Below are 21,775 nucleotides of genomic sequence, written 5' to 3'. Positions count from 1 at the left end.
AAACAAGTGTGAATATTGATTTTTCTTGAATCAAGACTCAGCTTTATGTCCAAGTCAAAGGCCAATAAACCAGAAAGGCTCTGCTGAGCACAGTGCAGAACTAACATGGAAGACAGTATTTTGACCTCTTATGTAAGCAGTGTTGGAATGGTTCCCCATCCAAAAGGAAGGATGTCAAATGCTTCTTTGGAAATATTTTAACTTCTGTGCATTTCTTTCTTTGTAATGAACTAACCGGTAACAAGCCAGGACATGATTGTGTTCAGTAGAAACCGATCAATGGCAACATTTAGCCTAAAGGTTTTATGAGCTTGATCAGGAAGTTCGATTTAGATTTAAAGGCACTGTAGTCATATTTAATTTTATTTCTCTCCGTACTTGAGTCTCTTGAACAGGGACCTTCAATTGGACAGGAAAGGGACACTGAAGCAAATTGTAATGGATGAAGTAATGGCTAACCCAGAAGGATTTTGTGGGAATTGATTTCTTCTAGGTATCCATCAGCCAGCATTTTAGTGTGAAGGAAATCTTCAAACAGGTAAAACAAAAATTCCCGTTGGTTTAAAACCTGACGGCTATATTAATTTTTCCCTTTTGAGAAAATTTTCATGACCTTTAAAATTCAGACTATATCAAGCATTGTTTCAGCCATTGAAGAAAGTGCTTTTGATACAGATAGGAGAGGGAAACCAAAACATTTCTCAGAGCCACACTTTGAACTCTGTCCTTGTTACAAACGGCACTTGAGCAAATTCATTTGCCTTTGGAACAGAAAATGACAAGGTAACAGGCTTATCATTAGGGATTTGAGTGTTCCAGGTTCTTTAGATAGTAAGTGATCTATTCAAGATGATCTCTTACTGAAAGAGATCCATTTTGAGAAGGGATATGGATTTCTTAGAAGAAAGCAAATCCCTATGTTAAAACGGTGTGGTGGGTGGTTTTGTTGTTTTTCTTTTAGAACTTGCGAGGCACAATCGACTTCATAGTTCAAGATCCAAATAAGACCACGGCATTCCAAACAGGTGTTTCTTTCTGATTGTTTTTCAATCGGTATATCTTTGGATTGTAACCAGTAGAACTGTGCTTGAACTGGAAAGAAGTAGCGGAGGTTTCAGAAGTGGAACATACAGTGGAACAGTAAGCTGAGAGCATTGTGCAAGGAGAGGAAAGAGGGGAAAATGGTAAGAGTTTGCTGAGTCGGAAGGGACCCCTAGGGATCATCAAAGTCCAACTCCTGGCCCTGCACAGACACTCCAACAGTCCCACCCTCTGCATCCCTGAGAGCATTGGCCAAACGCTCCTGGATCTCTGGCAGCCTTGCAGCTGTGCCCATTGCCTGGAGAACCTATTCAGTGCCTGACCAGCCTCTGAGGAAAAAAAACCTTTCCCTGATAGCCAGCCTAATCGTCCCCTGACACAGCTCCTGGCATTCCCTTGGCTCCTGTCCCTGGCCGTAGAGAGCAGAGAGCAAAGCTGTCCCTGTGCTGCCCTTCAGAGGAGATGAGAGGTCCCAAGTGAGGTGTGAGCTCAGTGTCCTCTCTGCAGCTGAACCAAATGCCCTCAGCCACTCTTTGTATGGCTTCCCCTCCAGCCTCTTCACTATCTCTGTGTCCCTCCTTTGGACATTTCTCCAATAGCCTGAGGTCTTTCTGACGTTGTGGCATCCAAAATTGCCCCCAGGGCTTGAAGAGAGCGCAGTCCCAGCCCAGAACAGAGCAGGACAATCACCTCTCTCGAGTGAGCGGTGCCACAAGATAGGGACAGTTGTCAAAAATCAGCTGGAGAAACAAATCTAACAGAGAAACAGGTGATCTTGGCACAGGAAATGGAAGAAGCAGAGGAAGAAGATGATGAAGAGTGGATTCCTTGTAAAAGTGAAGAAAATGAGCATGCAGAACAGGGACTAAGCATTATGCAGGTCAGTGAGCAAGAGAATAAGTTTGAAAGTGAAGGCAGTTTTGTCCAAAAGAAGGAGGAATAGCAAGTCTTTTTGCTGAAAATGAATAGAAAGGTTTTTTCCCTTTAGTTTGTATACGAAGCGCACAGGGCTCTAGATCCTTTTGTGGGAAAATGGAGTGTGTAAAGTTGCCAATCATTTTGGAGCGAATTTGTAGGGTTTTGGGGTCCCAGGTGAATTTTGGGTTGCATTCTGGGGATTTGGGGGATCCCAGGTGAATTGGGGGGGGGGGAATCTGGGGAGATCCAGGTGAGTTTTGAGGGGTCCCAGGTTGATTTTGGGGGAGAATTTGTGGAATTTTGGAGGATCTCGGGGAGCGAGGTTTGGGGTTGTGTTGGTTTGAAAGTAAAACCAGTGCGAGACTCCAAGTCATTAATACAATTAAATAGGAGAAAAGAGAAAAAATAAAATCCGTGCAGTAATATAGAAGAAAAACCAGCAACAAAGTCAGAAATACAACCTGACACCCTGTCAGTCAGGGTGTTGGTAGCAGTCCGTATAATGGTGGCTGCAGTCCTCCTGGATGACAGATGTGGTTCAGTTGAAGCAGTGCTCCTCTAGAAGGTGCAGTTTTCCTCCAAAGATCCAGCGATGATGTGGAAAAAGGTCCAACTTCCCTCTGGGGTCCAGTGGAAAGGACTGGCTTGGTGTTCCAAATGTAAGTTTTTATATAGGTAGGAAATGTTTGGCTCCTCCCCCTGGCTGGAGCATCTCCCAATGGGATGATGTAATCTTATCAGTCACACAATAGGACTTAATGGCCCATTAACAGAATATATCTTCTGGAGGAAGGATGGGTTGTGAAAAGATAACGATGATCATCCCCCTGATCTTATCAGATGGCACATCAGCAGGGGATATCTCCCACAGAGATAAGGATCACCACCCCTCCCACATTTTAACAGATGGAGATAGAATACACATTTTTGCATTGTACCCCAGTAGAGGGGTGAATTTGGGGAATGTGGGGAGTCCCAGTTGAATTTTAGGGGGAATTTGTAGAATTCTAGGCATCTCAGGGAAATTTTGGGGGGTATTTGGTGAATTTTCGGGTATACATGTGAATTTAAGGGTTCTCAGGTGAGTTTTGGGGATGCCAGGTGGATTTTGGGGTGAATTCTGTCGATTTTGTGGTATCCAGGTGAGCATTTGGTAGTCATGGGAGAATTTTGGGATGAATTTGGGGGGAAGCAGGTGGATTTTCCGAATCTCAGTGATCTTTTCTCCTTTCTGAAATACCTCCATTTCCGTGTCCCCCCACACAATGATGTCATCAATGTACTGCAGATGTTCTGGAGATCCGCCCCTCTCCAGTGTAGCCTGGATCAATCCATGACAGATGGTGGGGCTGTGTTTCCACCCCTGAGGCAGTCGGTTCCACGTGTATTGCACACCCCTCCAGGTGAAAGCAAACTGAGGCCTGCACTCTACTACCAGAGGAATGGAGAAAAATGCATTGGCGATGTCAATGGTGGCGTACCACTTTGCTGCCTTGGACTACAGCTCGTACTGGAGTTCCAGCATGTCCGGCACAGCAGCGCTCAGCAGTGGAGTCATTTCATTCAATGCACGATAGTCCACGGTTAATCTCCATTCTCCTTCAGATTTACGCACAGGCGAGATGGGGCTGTTGAAGGGTGAGTGGGTTTTACTGACCACCCCTTGGCTCTCCAGCTCACGGATCATCTTGTGGATGGGGATCACGGCATCTCGATTCGTCCCGTACTGCCAGCGGTGCACTGTTGAGGTAGCAATTGGCACCTGTTGCTCTTTCACCCTGAGGAGTCCCACTGCAGATGGGATTTCTGATAGCCCAGGCAGGGTGTTCAACTGCCTAATGCCCTCTGCCGCCACAGCAGCTCTTCCAAAAGCCCACCTGAGTCCCTTTGGGTCTTTATAATAGCCGTTCCCGAGGAAGTCTTTGCCTAGGATACATGGTGCCTCTGGGTCAGTCACAATTGGATGTTTCTGCCACTCTTTCCCAGTCAGGCTCACCTCAACATCCTGCAAAGTCAATTCCTGAGATTCCCCCCGTAACCCCCGCAAATGAGACAGGTTCCTCCCCGACATGTCCCGATGCTATGAATGTACACTGTGAACCAGTGTCAACCAATGCTCTGTGTTCCTGTGGCTCTGATGTGCCAGGCCATCGGATCCACACCGTCCAAAAGATCCGGTTTTCCCGTGCCTCTCCCTGGCTAGAGGCAGGGCCCCTCTAGCCCTGGTTATTATTTCTCTCCTGGGCATTCATAGTGGAGGTTCCTTCAAGGGGATCTGACAGATCATCTTCCCTTCTGTAATACCCTGCACCTTGGTCATGGGAGGCTGAGGCTACCTTCAATTTAGTGGAGTTCCCTCTGTTAGTGTTCCTCTCCCTGAGTTGGCACACCCGTGCTGCCAGGACAGAAGTGGGCTTCCCATCCCACCTTCTTATGTCTTCCCCGTGGTCACGTAGAAAAAACCACAGGTCAGCACGTGGGGTGTACCCTCTCTCCCTAGCTGGGGGGTGTTGGGCTCTGCTTTTGGGGTCCATGACTCGCACTGGTGCTGCACTGATCTTCCTCACCTCTTCCCTTATCTCCTTCATCTCCTCCTTAAACTCCTCTCTGAAATCCTTAAACACAGCAGAGACATGAGCCTGCATTGGGCCAGCCATCATACTCTGAAAATTCCTGTGCCTGTTGGTAACAGAACACACTGTCACTTGGTTGGTATCAGCATTAATCATTGCAATAAAGGGGGTATATTGAGATGGGCCCAGGTTTGCCAGATTCCACAACCTCTGCCCTGTGCACCTGACCTTGTCAGGGTCATTGTCATGCCGTCCATCCCTCCCAAAGAGCACCTCCAGTACTGCCACTTCTCTCAGCTGTTGGATCCCTTCGTCAAGGGTATTCCAAGGTGTTCTCTGGTGGTGCTCCTGCATTCTTTCCCTGTGGACAAATCTCTCTCTCACACTCATTAAAAATCACTCCCAGAGGGAAAGGAGACCTGTCTCCCTTACAAATATTGGTCCACACCTGAGTCCTGGGTCAAGGCTCCCAAATTCCTTGCCTCAGTACCGTCCAGTTGCACACCTGTACCCATAAGGTCCCAGACCCGCAGTAACCAGGTTGTAAAAGGCTCACGACCCCATCGTACAATGTCTTTTCGCAGGTTATGGAGACTCTCGTATGACAGGGACTCGGTGATGATCTCAACTTCTGGCTCCCCTGCTGGTTGTGAGGGGCCCCCTTCCTGACCCTTATTTTCTAGGTGCCTTGTTTTCATCTTAGGCTTCCTAGTTTCCACAGGGGCAAGTGCTGCTGCTGAGTGCCCTTGCAGTTCAGCTGGAACCTGGACAGATGTAACGTCTGTGGGTCCCACTGCTGCACCATCAGAGTCTCCCTCTTTAAGGCAGGGGGAGGGTTTCTCACCAGCTGGGGAGAGGTACTCCTTCAGCATCTGGCCCATCTCATGTATCTCCTTCGCTAGCCCCCCCACGCATTCTGAGTGGTTCGTTTCCGAGGTGGGGTGTGGGGCAGGATCAAACGCTGGGTTAATATCCCTAGTCTCTGGAACAGGGTCAGGCTCTGGGGTAAACTTCCTAGTCTCTTGGACAGGATCAGGCTCTGGGGTAACATCCCTCGTCCCTGGGACATGATGAGGCTCTGGGGTAGTATCCCTAGTCCCTGTGGTAGGTAGCAGGGTTGTTATCCAAGTCAATCTCCCCTTATCTCTGAATGTTAGATAGAACAGGTTTAACAGGGATATAAGCAACACTAGCCACAGTATAATGTCATTAGCATTTAAAGCGGATTTGAACCCCTTGAAGACTGGTGGGGTGAACTTCAAAAACCGTGTGATGGGTTGGGAGAAGATTTCACCTGCTGCCACTTCCTCACTGTAAGTACCATTATTGAAGTAGCCCCAGAAACACACACTTAGAGTGCGATAGCTCTGAATCCATGTGGCCATCTTCCAGAGAAAATTAAAAATCCATGAATTCCTCAACTGATCAACCCACACAATGAACCGGATAATAGCCACAGTAACCTTGGTTATGAGACTCATATTTACAAAAGGGCTTGCAAATGGGTGAGATATCCAGTGACCACATGGAGGCCAATCCAGGGTAAGCTGGACAGCATGGTGTCACCTACCACAAGCTTGGGTAATTCAAGAACTGTTATCCCCTTTTCTACCCCTCTCTCAATGCCCTCAGGCAATGCCTCACGTTCCGGGCGCCAAAATCTGTCTGGGTTTGAAAGACAGGTATGGTCTAAGGAAAGGCAAGAGCCCCTTTCCTGCGATGCAGAGTGCAACCCCCCTCCTTTTTAATTATTTTAGGTCCAAATCAGAGGACTTCAAACAGGAGATGTGGGGATAAGTGTAACAGTTCTTTACTGATATCTAACAAGGCAGAAAACAACAACAGCTATAAAAATTGACAACAGAACAGAACAGAACAGTGTAACTCAGTTCCAGTCCCTTTTGGCCGCAGGCCATCTCCCTGTGCTCAGTTACCCGTGCTGTGGGGGCAGGGTAGGTCCCGTGCATTTGAAGAGTGCTGGAGTGACGGCGGCAGCGGCCCAGGGGTGAGAGGGATGGGGAAAGAGACTCCCCCTCACGGTGTCGGTCGTGGTGCTGGGCAGAGTGTCCGGAGGTAGTAGGGTGAGGTGGGAGAGCAGCAGAGCGATGTCCAACAGCAGGGAGTGTGGATCTTCGTGCTGGGGGTGTCAGGGGAGATGCCAGATCGGAGCCTGGGCTGTCCTCCCACTCCACGAGCCAACGAGAGTACCTGCCCGCTCCCAACCCCCCGTACCACCTTTCCTTTTCCGGTTCCCCCCCTCCTCCTCCACCCACTCCCGTACGAGAGAACATTATCTATTGTTTAGGCGTGTGTTATGCGCCCTTTCAGGGCTGGTGACAGGGGGCTACTCTAAGAACGCTTTCTTCTTCCTCGCATCCTTCACGCTTCGCTCTAGCTGCATGGAGTACACCACAGCGAAGGTATGAGGAAGGGCACTGGCCCAGCTTTTGCCCTGGCGTGCAACGGCTGTGTGCTACTTTTCCAAGCAGCAAGAGAACTGAGAAGTGAAAGCGATTGAGAAGGAGCTCTTTGGCTGCTCGTGTGCTCTTCGCTGCACTGCGCTCGCAAGCGGCTTCGTTCCTCGCCTTCTGCCGTCCGGACAGAGCTGAACTCTAACGGTCAGTTTCAGCTCTGCCCAACAGCTTGTCCTCAGTTCTGCGGGCAAGCACGCCCTGTTGCCTTAGCTCTGAGTGAAAAGTCCCTAGCGAGTTCTCACTCAGTGCTATGCACCCAGAACGACGCTCTCACTCATCTTTCAAGCAGCAATTCCTAACAGCAGAAGCAGCAGAAGCACAAACTGAATGACGAGTAGGGACGATGTAGAACACGTCTTTGTCCTGGCACATTTTCGTGTGCGATATGTCCCTCCAGGTCTTCTGTCCATGTCAAGCTCTATGTGCTGTGTGCGCTCCTACTTGCAGCTGAGAAGGACCGTGGAGCTAGCAGCAAATTCGGAGAGCGCTGAGCACGTAGTCAAGGAGCGAGAAGTGCCCCTGCAATGCGGTCCTAATAGCAGCTTCCTCGCTTTGGGGATGAGCTCCGGCCACAAGACCTTCTCTTCCTGGCAACGGATCTGTGTGAAGGGCATAGGCGAAAAGGTTTCTTTTTCCATGCGAACTGTGAGAGAGGCAGACTGTTGCACGGAGCTCTGAGAACAAAGCTGCACGCCCTAGGCGGGCTTGGGCAGAAGCAGCGTTCTAGAGCGCTTGGCTGCCGCCACACTGCTGGCTGTGTGGTGCGGCTTCAGCGGCTTCTGGCCGCCGGGGAGTGAAAGCGGCGCCAGGCATGGGTGAGGGCGGTGAATGAAGCCGCACAAGTACCGTGCTTGTGTGCACCACTGTTGGAGTCAGTAAGTCAGGAGTTTCTCTGAATCCTTCAGGGAGAGGTCAGAATGCAGGGATTGAGTTGAATCCTTTGGATGGATTGAAGTATATTAGGCCCCTTATAAGGCAGAGGTGTAGACTTAAGCTATAACATAAGAGAAGGAAAATAAGTAAGTAAATGGAATAAGTTTTAAGTGCTTTTAGTGAGCAAAAGGTCTTAGATGCCTAAGAAGTAGTACATGTTCTAGTGAAGGTTGAAAAACATGCTAGTGTTTTCTTAGAGGCTCCAAGAACTTAGCTTTAGACATAATAGAGTTAGAGTTAAGAATATTGCTGACATTTTTCAGTTAGAACAAGATAGGCCATGAATGTAATTTATACGTAGCTTGGCGTGTTAAGAAATTAGAATTCTAATAGGTTAAGAAGTAGTGGTCCAAGTCTGGTCCGATTCTACGTCTTAGTTTGCTTGTAAGTTTCCATAAAAGAAGAGGCTTGGAAAGAGACATTGCTTTTAGCCATTGCTTTTATGCCACAGCTTTTGCTCTGCTTTTGTTTTCGCCGCTGAAATCAAGACCCGAGAAGAAGACAGGAGCTGCCCGGCTCCTCCGGCCCTGCTGGGACCACGGGGAGCTTCTGCTTCTGTTTGGGACTTTGAGCTAGAACCTGGAATGCACTTTGTTAGCTTTGACTCTGCATTTGAGACTGATGTGCTTCTGCAATAAATAACTTTAGAGCTACTATTAGCTGCTTTGCTTTTTACATAAAAGAAGAAGTAGCCTGAGAGTGTGGGTGCACAAGAGGCACCCGGAGGTCCCCAGAAACCTCACATTTGGTGCCCCGTGTTTGGTGCCGTGCTTTCGCCTCGCTTTGCAAGGCTTTATATCTACTGTCGGGCCTCCCTCGAACCCTTATTTGAGTGTGGTAAGAAGAAGGGTGGACACCCCACCGGTTGCTGAGAGGAGCCAGCACCCCTAAAAGGTGGACGAAGGGCGCTGGGTCTGGACCTTCTCATCACCTGTCTTATATTGAGGTGAGCTTTGGGGTGAAGAGTAGTGCAATTTAGAATTAGAGAAATGCGAAATAATATGCCAAAAGAGCAGAAATATGTCTTTGATTACTTAAAATTCTTGTTAAGAAAGCATGGTTTTAACGTTTCTGAAAAAAAGTTGAAAGAGCTTTTAGTATATGCTCATAGTGTGTTTCCTGATATGGATCTTGATTCTGCCTTAAGTGCTTCTTATTGGGATCAGATAGGAGTTAAACTTTTTGAAGATGTTACTCGAGGTGATAAGACAGCCCCGTTGCTGTTACCAACTTGGAAGTATCTTAGTGATTCTCTGTTAATGCATAATCTTGTCGATACAGAGGTTTCCTCTCTCCCTTCTGTGATTCCGTTGCGAGCCTTTGAGGGAAATTCTGGTACCGAGCCCCCCCCACCGCGATCTCGGGCAGCCACCCCACCGCGGTCTCCTGCAGCTAGGGAGGATGGCCCTGAACGCGATCTCGGGGTCTCGCCGCCACGATTGTTACACAGTGAGCCCTGTTTTGCGAGTGCGGGACCTGGTTCTGTCCCACCGGCCCCCGAACGGAATTTCGAGGGCGAAAGAGCTGTGGGTCCTGTACCGGCTTCCGGTGTCGGGGATTCGGGTGATTGTCAGTTTCCCTCCCCTCCGCGGTTGAGTCGAGCGGCAGAGCCAGTTTTGGCTGCGCTGGAAGCACGGCGCGATTTTTACGGCATGAGTGCCGGTGCTAGGTACCTGCCATGCGGGTCGCTTCCTTTAACGGTAGCTGCGCCGCGTTTTTTTTCTACCTTGCACCGGGACGATGCGGGCTTTTACGCGCCTTTTCCACAAATGAATCAGTCGGCTTTCATATCTTATGCCTCGAGTTTGGATTCGGGAGCGCGTTCGGGGGGTTTTCCATCTCTGCATACTTATCGGGACCGTGCGGAAGTTTTCGAACAAGGGCTGCCGCATGACGTCAGTCCTTTGCGTCGGGAAGCCGTCGCGTCTTCTGCAACTGCGGGTCCCCAACCCGCCCCGCGTTGCTGTGTTCCTTGTGCACCTACGGAGGCGGAGCTGCCGGTTCCCGCCCCCCGCCGGATTTCTCGCCCACCTTCGCAGGCGGAGTCGCCGGTTCCCGCCCCCCGTCGTGTTTCTTGCCCACCCTCGGAGGCGGAGTTGCCGGTCCCCGCCCCCAGCCTGACCGGCAATGTGATCGGGAGATCGGGATCCCCCCTCCCCCCCGCCTCGCTTAGCTGCGGTGCTGCGGTTTCTGTGCCTGCATGGGACAACCCTCCTTCTGTGTCCATAGATGAGGCAGAGTTGGCAAAGAAGAGGGGGAATTGGAGGGCGGAGGGGCAGGACGGCGTGATTGAGGGTGAGAGGGAAGATCAGTGGGTTGTTGAGAAAAAGAGAGGAGTTGATTGTCCTGTTCCAGGGAGATCAGAGGTTCCAACATAAAAGCCTGAAAACTCAAACGGGGAAAGAAGTTCGTCTGTTTTTAAGCCTGAGGATTCCCAGTCAAAGACTCCACAGCATGTTTCTGTAAATTGGACAGCAATGAGGCACCAAGCAATTAAAGAGAAAGATTTTCATTTAGCTACTGAACCGTTATTAGCTCTGCCTGTTAGATACGGCAGAGGAGGAGCGAACCCTAGATGGGAACCAATAGATCATCAAGATGTTAAGGAGCTGAGGAAGGTATTGAAGGAGGATGGATTGGGCTCACCATATTTTAGGCAATTATTGAGAGGAATGTTTAACAGTGTGGATTTGACACCGCATGATTGCCGTTGTATGGCTGGAGCATTGTTGACGGAATCACAATTAATTTTGTGGGAAAGAAGGTGGAAAAGGTTTTTAAATCAATTAATTGAAGGATATGCTGGGGGTCCCAATGCTCAGTTTACACTGGCAGATTTAGCAGGAGAAGCCCCACATGACAGAACTGAAGACCAGGCAGTAGATTTGCCTAGAGCAGTGCTCAATGATATTAAGAGGGCTGCCTGCAAAGCCTTGCTTCTGACTCAGCCAGGGGGGACCCCAGAGGGAGATTTTGTGCAAATTAAACAAGGGCCAACAGAACCCTATGCAACATTTGTTGACCGCTTATCACAGGCCCTGGACAGGCAATGTGAAGATGATTGAATGCGTACACTGATGCTTCAAACTCTTGCTTTCATGAATGCTAATAGTGAGTGTAAAAAAAGTTATTCAAAGCCTGCCAGATTCTAACCCCGATCTCTCACGGATGCTAGAGGCTTGCAGTAAGATTGGCACTCCCCAACATATAGCTACTCTTCAAGCAGATACTATGGGAGAGAAGATTGGGGAAAAAAATAAAGAGAATAATGATTACCTTGCAAAGGCTCTTGATAATCTTAGTTCAGACTTTTGCAAAATAATAAGTTTCAGATAGATGGGGCTTCTAAAGGATCATGTTATAGATGTGGAAAATCAGGACATTTGATAAAGAATTGCCCAGAGCCAGCAGAGAGCTTAAAGTCAACTGGTCGTTGCCCAAGATGCAGAAAGGGGAAGCATCAAGTTAGCCAATGCCGTTCTAAATATGATATTGAAGGGAATCTGTTGACGAGAAACGGGAGAGTGAGCGCGCCCCACCGCGTGCCGAAACAAATAGTGGCTTTCCAGCAGCCAGGAGGCTTCCCTGGGGCAGGATACATGAATTATCCGGCCCCATCATACCCTGGGTGGCCAGTCAGTTACCCAACGATCCCACCCTTTTACCCCCAGGGGCACAATGCGAGCTGGCAACTTCCAAATTAACCTGCTTTTTACAGAATTGTCATGCAGTTGTTTCTACAGGAGTGACGGGAACTTCACAAAGGAGACAAGATTTTCTAATTATAGGTAAAGAAAGGAATCGTATTTTGGGACTTGTGGTTTTTCCGACTATTGTTTCAGCAAATTGTAATGAAGAATTGACAGTTTTAGTTCAAGCCTGGTGCCTTCCACTTGCCATTCCAGCAGGAACTCCAATAGCTACAGCTGTTGCTTTGCCACCTAATATAGAGGAGCAGCTTGTTGAAGGTCAACAGATGTCAACTGGGAACATGAATATAGCTTCTCATGTTTTTTGGGTGGAACATATAGGCCGCAACCGACCAAAACTGACTTGCAGCCTAACTCATAATAACAAAACTATTGAAATTACAGGTCTCCTGGACACTAGTGCTGATATTACAGTGATTTCTTATTTGCTTTGGCCAAAGGACTGGACTTTAATTACTCCTTTAGATCCTATTACAGGTATCGGAGGGGCCACTGTTTGTCAACGAAGTGAATACGTGATCACAGTCAGAGGACCAGCGGGGAAGACAGCGGCCATCTGTCCCTTTGTGGTGCAAAGACCCATCACAGCCTGGGGAAGGGACCTGCTGTCTCAGTGGGGAGCAAGGCTGGAAGTGGATTTTTGTGAAAAGCCATGACAGCATTTATCACTCCAAAATTATCCTGGAAAACTAATAATCCTGTATGGGTGAGTCAATGGCCTCTGGAGGAAGAGAAATTGAGTGCTCTTAAAGAACTGATTAGAGAACAACTACGAAAAGGCCACATTAGAGTGACGAACAGTCCGTGGAATTCACCAGTGTTTGTCATTCGCAAGAAAGCATCTGGTGCCTGGAGGCTGCTTCAAGACCTCAGGAAGATCAATGAGGTAATAGAAGACATGGGACCACTACACCCGGGTCTCCCTTCACTCTCAATGATCCTGAGAGGCTGGCCTCTTGTTATTATTGACTTAAAAGACTGTTTTTTCAATATCCCACTTCATCCAATGACGCTCCACGGTTTGCTTTTTCTATTGCAAGTATCAACAGACAAGAACCCCTGCAAAGATACCACTGGGTGGTTCTGCCACATGGAATGAAGAACTCTCCTACTATATGTCAATGGTTTGTGGCTCAGGCTTTGGCCCCTGTGCGGCAAAAGCATCCTCGAGCAATGATTTTACATTACATGGACGATTTGCTTATTTCAGCTTCGACTCAAAAGGAAGTAAAAGAGGTTTGTGATAATGTTGTTGCAGCAGTTCAGGAAGCAGGACTTGAAATCTCCACTGAAAAAATACGAGAAGTTTCACCATGGAAGTATTTAGGGTGAAGAATGACAGAGCATTCCATCAAGCCTCAGAAAATTCAGCTCCAAACTAAGGTCAACACCTTACAAGATCTGCAGCAACTTTTGGGGGAAATCAACTGGATCAGAGTTACTTTAGGGATTACCAATGATGAACTTGCTCCGGTTTTTGACTTGCTTAGAGGGAATTGTGACATCACTTCTCCGAGATCTTTGACACCTGAAGCTCAGAAAGCCCTTGAAAAGGTCACCGAAGCCCTTCAATCTAGACAAGCTCATCCATGTGTGCCTTCATTGCCTTGTTTTCTTGCAATTTTGGGGGGAAACAAACAGTTATATGGACTGATATTTCAGTGGGACGTTCTGAAAGGGGACCCTTTGTTGATAATAGAATGGGTCTTTTTATCTTCTAGGTCTCCCAAGACAATTTTTACCACGATGGAAATGTTGGCTCAGATTGTAATTAGAGCCAGGGAAAGGTTAATGGCCATTGCAGGTCGGGATTTTACCATAATCTACTTGCCTTTGAGGAGAGAGTATTTTGATTGGGCATTGCAAAAGTCAGAGGATTTGCAGATTGTGTTGTTAAATTTTTCGGGTATTTGTTCTATACATTTCCCAAGTCACAAGTTATTGCAAGCAAAATTAAATTTTAGGGAAAAGCCCATTTTAAGTCAAGTGCCTCTGGAAGATATTAGTGTTTACTGATGGTTCAGGGAGAACCCATAAGTCAGTTATTACGTGGCAAAACGAAAAAACTAAAGAACGGGAGTCAGATATTCAGTCAGTGGAAGGTTCACATCAAGTTGTGGAGTTAGCAGCTGTAGTTAGAAGGTTTCACCTTTTTCCAGAGCCTTTTAATTTGATCACAGATTCTGCATATGTAGCAAATATAGTAAAAAGAATAGAGGGATCAATTCTAAAAGATGTCAATAATGATGATTTATATCGATACCTTGCATGTCTTTATACTCTCTTGCAAAATAGAACTAATCCATATTTTGTTTCCCATATTAGGGCTCATTCTTCACTTCCAGGATTTCTGGCAGAAGGGAATGCTAGGGCTGATGAGCTGACAGTGGCTGTTGTTAATACTTTGCCCAACATTTTTGAGCAAGCAAAATTGAGTCATGCCTTCTTTCACCAAAATGCTCAAGCACTTGTGCGGACCTTTCACCTTTCTAAAGATCAGGCGAAGGCAATTATAAGTGCCTGTCCTGACTGTCAATTGGTGCAACCTCCTGTCTCCACAGGAGCAGTCAATCCACGAGGGTTACACAGCCTTGAATTGTGGCAAACAGATATTACTAAGTACCCATCATTTGGGAAGTTTAAAAACATCCATGTGTCAGTGGACACTTTTTCAGGTGCAGTTTATGCCTCCCTTCATACAGGGGAGACAGCTAACCAGGTGTGTCAACATTTTTTGCAAGCTTTTGCTTCATTGGGTGTGCCTCAGGAGATAAAAACTGACAATGGCCCAGCATATAAGGCCAAAAGATTGTCTGATTTTTTGATGGATTGGGCTGTTTGACATGTTTTTGGTATCGCTCATTCTTCCACGGGTCAAGCAATTGTTGAAAGAACGCATCGCTCTTTAAAACGTATCTTAGATAAGCAGAAAGGAGGATTCGCACAAGCCACACCGCAAATGAGATTGAGTAAAGCTTTGTATGTTTATAATTTTTTGAATAGCTCTCCTACAGAGCCTGACCCACCGATTTTTAGGCATTTCTATAACAATACACTGGCAAAATTGAAAGAAAATACTCCACTTTTGATCAAAAATTAAGAAACTGGGAAAATTGAAGGCCCATTTCCTTTAATAACTTGGGGCAAGTGTTTTGCTTGTATTTCCACAGATTCAGGACCCAAGTGGATTCCAGCTAAGAACGTGAAACCTTTCCAAGAGCAAGAAAGCACTACCCACTCCTCCAGTGAAGAAGCGGGCACACAAACGTGAACTGTTAAAGATCTTTATGTACACCTGATATCTCATGCTTTATCTAAAGAAGACTGTGTGCTCTGTTCTTTTTTTTTTTTTTTTTTTTTTTAAAGAGGGGGAATCAGTAGTATTGTAGAATTTTGTTTTGTATTAGTTTAGGGAAATATGGGTTTTCATTTTATGCTGTGCTTTTATTGCTTTGCTTTGTTTATTATTAGTAGTACAGATTTGCCAATTAGCCAGACTAAGACGAATGTTTGGGTGACATTAGCTAATGTGACCGGTCTGGATACTATATGTCTGTCCAACACAACCCCGGAGAAGCCATTTTCAACTTGTTTAGTTGGTGTGATTGTGGATGTTTGGCCAATTCCCATAGAAGTTGATAGAGCTATACGAGGACCTTTGGCAGGAACGCCAAAATGGGACCTTCAAACCCCTGTTAGTACGTGGGAGTGGTGGGTTCCCCATCTTCCTGAAACAATTTCAGAACCACAAGAATTGGACATTTTTGGTTCTGTGAAAATGAACTTTTGTGCTGTGTTTAACTACACAGAAGAAAATCGAGCTTTAGTTAAAGATGTTTCTCCCCATCATGTTATTTATAAAAATCAAACATTTTGGTGTAATCAGACTTTTTTGGTCCAATTGACGTTTAATAATGTTACTTATCAGTTGCCACGAGGGATGTTTTTTATTTGTGGGGACAGAGTTTGGCCTGCCATCCCGGCGCACATCAAAGGTGGACCATGTAGTATTGGAAAACTTACTTTGCTAGCACCCAAAATGAAGAAGTCTATGAAGTATAGAGTGAGGAGATTTACCCATCTTTACAAACCAGACTGCAAGGATGATTTTACACCTTGGGGTCTTGGGAAGAGACTTCCATTGTCTCTTCTTTTGCCACAACTTAGTTCGGCAGTGGCATTGAAGCAATTAGATCAATTGGAGTGCTGGTTGAGTAGAGAGACCAATGTTACTTCCCTTGCAATGAGTGATATGTTAACGGATGTCAGCAGTAATAGACATGCAACTTTGCGAAATAGAGCTGCAATTGATTTCCCTTTGTTAGCACATGGCCATGGATGTGAAGATTTTGACGGAATGTGTTGCATGAATTTATCTGATCATTCAGAATCCATTCATAAAAGTATACAACAGCTTAGGGAAGGTGTGGCAAAGATCAAAACTGATGATGGAACTTGGTTAGATGACTTGTTTAATGGATTAGACCTGACGTCTAAATGGGTTTATATGTTTTAGTTATTATAATAGTGGTACTAATTATGGTGCCCCGTCTTTTCCGATGTATTCGACGGATAATTGAAAGATCTGTTGAGGGGATCTTTATGGTCCAAAGAGGAGGGGGAGGTGTTGGAGTCAGTAAGTCAGGCGTTTCTCTGAATCCTTCAGGGAGAGATCAGAATGCAGGGATTGAGTTGAAACATTTGGATGGATTGAAATATATTAGGCCTCTTACTTATAAGGCAGAGGTGTAGACTTAAGCTATAACATAAGAGAAAGAAAATAAGTAAGTAAATGGAATAAGTTTTAAGTGCTTTTAGTGAGCAAAAGGTCTTAGATGCCTAAGAAGTAGTACATGTTCTAGTGAAGGTTGAAAAACATGCTAGTGTTTTCTTAGAGGCTCCAAGAACTTAGCTTTAGACATCATAGAGTTAGAGTTAAGAATATTGCTGACATTTTTCAGTTAGAACAAGATAGGCCATGAACGTAATTTATACGTAGCTTGGCGTGTTAAGAAATTAGAATTCTAATAGGTTAAGAAGTAGTGGTCCAAGTCTGGTCCGATTCTACGTCTTAGTTTGCTTGTAAGTTTCCATAAAAGAAGAGGCTTGGAAAGAGACATTGCTTTTAGCCATTGCTTTTATGCCACAGCTTTTGCTCTGCTTTTGTTTTCGCCGCTGAAATCAAGACCCGAGAAGAAGACAGGAGCTGCCCGGCTCCTCCGGCCCTGCTGGGACCACGGGGAGCTTCTGCTTCTGTTTGGGACTTTGAGCTAGAACCTGGAATGCACTTTGTTAGCTTTGACTCTGCATTTGAGACTGATGTGCTTCTGCAATAAATAACTTTAGAGCTACTATTAGCTGCTTTGCTTTTTACATAAAAGAAGAAGTAGCCTGAGAGTGTGGGTGCACAAGAGGCACCCGGAGGTCCCCAGAAACCTCACACACCACGTTACGGGCTACTAGGAGAGGAAGGTGGCTGCCTCTCGCTTGCCTTCCCAAGTGCCCTTAGCAGTCGGAAGGAGCAAGCTGAAGTACTGTTGATTGCGCTGCTCCTTGGTTCCCTTGCAGCCTGCTGTGGAAACATTGGCGGTCACTTCTAGGCGACGAGTTGCAGAGAGCACCACGGTAAATGCCGCGGAGAAGGGAAATACAGAGTGCAGCGAGGAGCTGGACGGGGCTTACGTGCAATAAGTAGAAGGTGAACCTAGGCACTGCCTCTTCAATCTGGCCCCCCTGCTCTGGTAGGAACTTTTGCAAGTAGGCAAAGGGAGCTGCGAGTATGTAGAATGGAGGGCAGCGAGACGCCGTGTGTTATGCGCCCTTTCAGGGCTGCTGACAGAGGGCTACTTTAAGAACGCCTTCTTCTTCCTCGCGTCCTTCTCGCTTCGCTCTAGCTGCATGGAGTACAGCACAGCGAAGGTGTGAGGAAGGGCACTGCCCCAGCTTTTGGCCTGGCCTGCCTCTGCTGCGCCTTTATCTACACACCAGAACAATTGCATTTCTTGCCCGCAAGGGTAAAAAGTTGTTAGTGTAGCCTCAGTATTGGCAAGTGCCTAGGCATTAAGTGGAGAAACCACATCTGAGGGAGTCTTTAGAGGTTTCCTCCCCCATGGCGCTGGTGTATTCTCATTCTCTTGCTGAACTGAAAAGTCTGGGCATAGCAAGTCTGGCCTGCCTTGTGCAGAGACAAACACAAATGTGGGGCTATGATCCTCTGTTTCGTACCTCTGCTTCCGGGTGTGTGGGCCTACATGAGCCCGCAGCAGCCGCAGAGGACACTGTGGATTGTGGAGGAGGCTGGGCTGGCCCCCCGCCCCCCATTGGTCTGACAGCGGCAGGAATGGCGTCTGAGCGGCATCGCCTGAGGGCCCCATGGGGGGCAGGGACAGAGCCGGGAGCGACCCCGAGCGACACCGGAAGCGATATCCGTAGGGCCCCGAAGGCCTGCGGTGGCATTGAATTTCACCGATAGGAGGCTGCTAAGGTCCTTTGAAAACTGGAGCTCCTCTCCTCTAGGACAGACTGGGAGAGCTGAGGGTGTCCAATCTGGAGAACAGAAGGCTCCAGGGCGGCCTTCAAGCCCCTTGCAGTGCCTGCTGGGGCTCCAAGATAGCTGGGGAGGGACTTTGGAAAATGGTCTGGACTCGCAGGACAAGGGGGAATAGCTTCAAACTGCCAGAGGGCTGGGGTAGATGGGATATTGGAAAGGAATTCTTCCTTGTGTGGGTGCTGAGGCCTGGCACATGGTGCTCAAAGAGGCTGTGTGGGAGCCCCATGGCAGGAAGTGTCCAGGGCCAGGCTGGAGCGGACATGGAGCAACCTGGACTAGTGGAAAAGTGTCCCTGCCCATGTCAGGATGTGGGAAGAAGATAATCTATCATCTCTAAGGTCGCTTCCAGTCCAAACCATTCTGGGATTCTAGGATTCATGGAAGGCCCTTTTCCAAGTGAAGTGTTGTATCTCTTGGGTCCCAGCTTGTAGTTGCCAGTTCTTCTGGAAGCAGGCCTCACCAAGTAGCTGTGATGAGCCAAGGGTTCGCAATTGGACAACTATGATATATTTGCAGAGAGGAAGGCTGAAGACAGATCTTCAAGGCCCAGGTAAAACTAGCAAAGGATTGAATAAAAGCCAATGTTGGTTGTGTTAGTCAGTTTGCTGGCTGTTGAAATGGCCCCAGGTCATTTTCAACATTTCTAATTTGGATTTGTTGGAGTAAAAAATGAATGTGTTACCTCCAGCGTAGGCTCTCCAATGCATCTCCATGTGCTCCCATCTCTTTGTTGTATATCAGGTTCTATTAACTGAAGACAGAATCATAACACAGTAGTAAAACATTTAGAAGTGTAGTTAACCAGCTTCAGGAGTTTTCAACTCTGCTGTTGACTTTTCTGGTAACTGTAAGCAAGGCAACACAATCCAGTTACTCCACTTTTCCTCTCTGAGAAAAAGATGATTTTTTTTTTTTTTCTCATTTTGAAAATAGCCTCGAATGAAGAGAGTTATGCATGTGGCATGTAGGATTCATTATTTTACCTTTCTCTTCTGCTGTCTTTCGTATATTAGTTTTTTTTTTTATTTTTTGTTTGCCCTTCTTCATTCAGTAGGTTTAAAAGAATTCTAATTGTTGAGATGATGGTTCTTTGAAGGCTCACTTAGCCCACCTTTTGGGTGAAGGAAAGAAGAAGACAAGGTCCTCTAAGAAGAGTAAAAATCATACTTTAAAGAGACATTCAGAGATGTCTGCTGATGCCATGCAATTACAGTGTAATCAGCAGAAATGTGTTGGAAAAACACCCATCAGTGACTTCACAAGAAAGCCACACTCAAGACAGGTAAAGAACAGAAGCATAAAACCCCAAAGGTATGAAATGGACAGATTTTCATTGGGAATGAGCAACTCCTGAATTCTTGGTTCTAGAAACAGGGGCTTGTAATAAATACTGTTTCCTTGCCAAACATGAATTTGGTGTAAGGAACTGCTCAATGCCCGTTGAAGTGCAGGGCTAGTAGACTAATATTTGCCATGGCAGGCATATTGTATGGCTTTCCTGTTAAAAAGAAATTGGTTTTGCTCATAGCAATCTAGATATGTACCCAGTCTGACACCTATTTTTTAGGCTATATTTCCAAGTAAATGGCGTCCATGATGATGCAGTAAGTTTATGTCATGAACAGGAATGAAGTGATTGCCTGCATCCTTTTTTACCCTAAGCCAGGTGCTGAATAATGAGACAGAGACTCTCACTGACGCCAAGGAGTGCCCAAGCTTTTGGGAAAAGCACTGGGCAGATAAAGCCTATTTCCACATTTCTTGCAAGCGTCTCCTTCAAAGTTCATGGGTTTGTTCATCTTTTAGAGCTGTTCTAGATGTCTTTGTAGTTTACATGTACTAAATGTAGCAGGTATTGCTTTCCTGCCATCCTAATAGATTTGAAGTTGGGATCTACTCAGGCTTCAATGTCTCAGAAGAAGCAACGTTGATTCTTTGAATTCTATTCTAGAACATGAGAATGATACCGATTTAGTTAATGAATTAATTAAATTGAATTCACTTGAATGGAAAAATTGTCTTGTTCATGTAGATTTTAACTTGGGAAATTGATATTTGAGTTCTACTTTTCATTGTTGTTGCTTTTCTGTATTCTTTGATTGCACAGATAGCAGATGTACTGACCAAGTATTCTGTGAAACTGGAGGAAATGTCCTTCCTCTTGGCAGCTGATGTTCACAAGCTCATTAACGCTAAGGCCATGGTAAATGTTTTACCTGGGGCAAGATAGCAGTCTGAATATTCCTAGAATGTCTTTCTTTCCCCAAATGAAATTCATTTTTTCTGCCTATCAATCACTGAAATATAGAAGAAATTTCTACTTGGCAGGGTATTTGTAGAGAGCCTGGTGCAGGAATAGCTGGAAGAAAAAGGCCATAGTCAGATCAACTTAGTAAAGCTAGCAAAGTGGGCCTCAGTCTCACGGATACAGTGTCCTTGAGATAAGGAAGACACGCAGAATTGAGAAAAACATGAATGCCGAAGTGCTTAGCTAAGTCACACAGCTAGACCAATGATGAGCTCAGATTTTGCACTATGCATGAGCTAATTAAGCACTGTATTTAATCGCCACTCTGCGTATCAATAAACGAGACTTTGCTGATGACCGAATTGGTGTCCGCGTCTCCCTTCTCCGACAAATGGTGAACCCCGACGTGCCTCCGTCGCTGAAAAGAAAACAGTTTCAGAAAACGGGGGAGAACGCGCCACGGTCGGTGAAGTAGAGTTGGGGCCTGCTGCAACCGGGTCGGTGTCAAACGACGTAGGGAAGACACCCCCAGGAGCCATAAAGGTGGTCCTGGGCCATACGTGCTGCCGAAGCCGGAGAGTTGCAACAGCGCTGACGACGAAAAATGGACAGGCAAGCAGCATATGATTTATTTATAGTACATATACATATACTACATATATACATATATATATACTATATACTACATATAGATAAGTTAGGGTTAAAAGAGATTAATCCCAGGAAGGACATACCGGGGTTGTTAGTCTGGGGTTATGCTAAAGGTTTATTCTCTAATCCTCACACCGTGCATGATTTAAATGAGTGGCGTAAGTTAGGGGATGCACTGTGGGAGGCGGTATTAGAGGATGATAAAACAGCAAAAAAGCTGGGAAAGATCTGGCGGGTAGTTCACAACGCACTGCTAAAGCAGCAGGCGGAGAAAAGGGCGGCTCGGGAGGCAGTAAAGGCATATAAAAGAAATGCTCAGTATGGCGATAATGAGCCCCGAGCACCCAGCACGACCAGAGTAGAAATACCTATCTCTGGGGAGGCGGCAGGAATGACGGACATGGCCAGCTGCGCTTGGCCCTCGGCACCCCCCTTAGAAGAGCTTGAGGAGGATTCCGCCGCGGCGGCGGAGACAATTACAGAAGGCGGAGTAACCCCGCCTTCCGAGGGCGAGGGGCCCCAGACCGGCGGCGAAAAATCCCCTTGCCGGTCTGAGCCTACCGCCCCTAAGCCCACCGTGGAGCCAGCTCCGGTCCCTAGGGCGGAAAGCGACCTGTGGGAGGAGATGGCAAGACGGCGGGGGGAGGCGTGGAGTATGCTAGCCAGACACGGCTTGG

Source organism: Sturnus vulgaris, chromosome W (genome assembly GCF_052056855.1).
Source record: "Sturnus vulgaris isolate bStuVul1 chromosome W, bStuVul1.hap1, whole genome shotgun sequence".
Classification (NCBI taxonomy): domain Eukaryota; kingdom Metazoa; phylum Chordata; class Aves; order Passeriformes; family Sturnidae; genus Sturnus; species Sturnus vulgaris.
Note: the sequence above shows the minus strand (reverse complement) of the source record.